We start from the raw sequence: 1,599 nt of genomic DNA, 5'->3' as shown, positions 1-1,599 counted from the left end.
GGTCAAAAACCTACATGTAATCAATGTGTGTCTCTCTTGAAGGCAAACAATGTATACTACCATATCCTTTAGTAAATAATGAATTAGGTGAGACATGACATATGAAAATTGTAGTCCAATGAATTTTCTTTCAAATGCCATCAATTTTATATCATTTAATGTATAAAGGAAAGTATTATGATCATTTTAACATAAATAAGTGTAGTTGTAAATAGGAGAAACTTTGAACGTTCATAATTTTTTCTTAGATGTTAGTTTCGGGCATAAAATAACTCTATTTCATGATTCATACCTTATTTGAACTTATAAAAACCTATAATTACCCATTCGAACTAACACACATAATTTATCAAACCATCACAAACACCCACGAAAAACTTAGGTTAAAAAACTACATGCAATCAATGTGTCCCTCTCTAAAAGACAACAATGTATGCTACCATATCTTTTCGTACGCAATGAATTAGGTGAGCCATGACATATGAAAATTGTTGGACAATGAATCTTCTTTCAAATGCCACCAATTTTATATCATTTAATGTTTAAAGAAAAGCATTATGATCATTTTTATAGAAACAAGTGTAGTTGTAAATAAGAGAAACTTGGAACGTTCATAATTTTGGCTTAGATATTAGTTTCGGGTATAAAATAACTCTATTTCATGGTTCATACCTTATTTGAACTTATAAAAACCTATAATTACCCAATCGAACTAACACACATAATTTATCAAATCATCACAAACACCCCAAAAAAAATTGGTAAAAAAACTACATGCAATCAATGTGTGCCTCTCTTATAGGCAAACAATGTATACTATCATATATTTTAGTACGTAATGTATTAGGTGAGCAATGACATATAAAAATTGTAGTTCAACATGTTTTCTTTCGAATGCCACCAATTTTATATCATTTAATGTTTAAAGTAATGTTTTATGATCATTTTAACCAAGACTAATGTAGTTGTAAACAAGAAATACTTTCATCGTTCATAATTTTCACTTTAGATATTAGTTTCGGATATATAATTTTATTTCGCGGTTCATACCTTATTTGAACTTATAAAAACCTATAATAAGCCATTTGAACTAACACATACTTTTTTTGTTCAAGTTTGCTTTTATCAAAAGACATCCAGAGGATTAAGAGTGTGTTTGGTATGAAGGAAAACATATTCTGGAAAATATTTTCAAATTTTCTCATATTTGGTTGGGGTAAAAGTTTTGGAAAATGTTTTCCAAATCAACTCATTTTCCTCAAAATTAAACAAAATTACTTCCCTTCAAAAATTAAGGAAAACATTTTACAAAGCTCTCCTCCAATTTCAAATTACTTTTTTTTTTTGGAAAAACATCAAATTTAAAAAAATATATTTTCAATTTCAAAATTTTATTTTTCACCCGATTTCTGACCACCCTCCCCCCCAACCCCCCTCCCCAAAAAATTAATTTTGATTTTTAAAAGTATTTTCAAATTCAAATTTTTATTTTTAAACTCCTACCTCCCCCCTGGCCAGACCCCCTATCCACCCCTACCAGCCCTCCCACCCCCAACCCCAAACTCTCAAAAAATTAATTTTGTTTTTTAAAAATACTAT

The sequence above is a fragment of the Solanum pennellii genome, chromosome 5, assembly GCF_001406875.1.
Source record: "Solanum pennellii chromosome 5, SPENNV200".
NCBI lineage: Eukaryota > Viridiplantae > Streptophyta > Magnoliopsida > Solanales > Solanaceae > Solanum > Solanum pennellii.
This window is presented reverse-complemented; position numbering follows the sequence as displayed.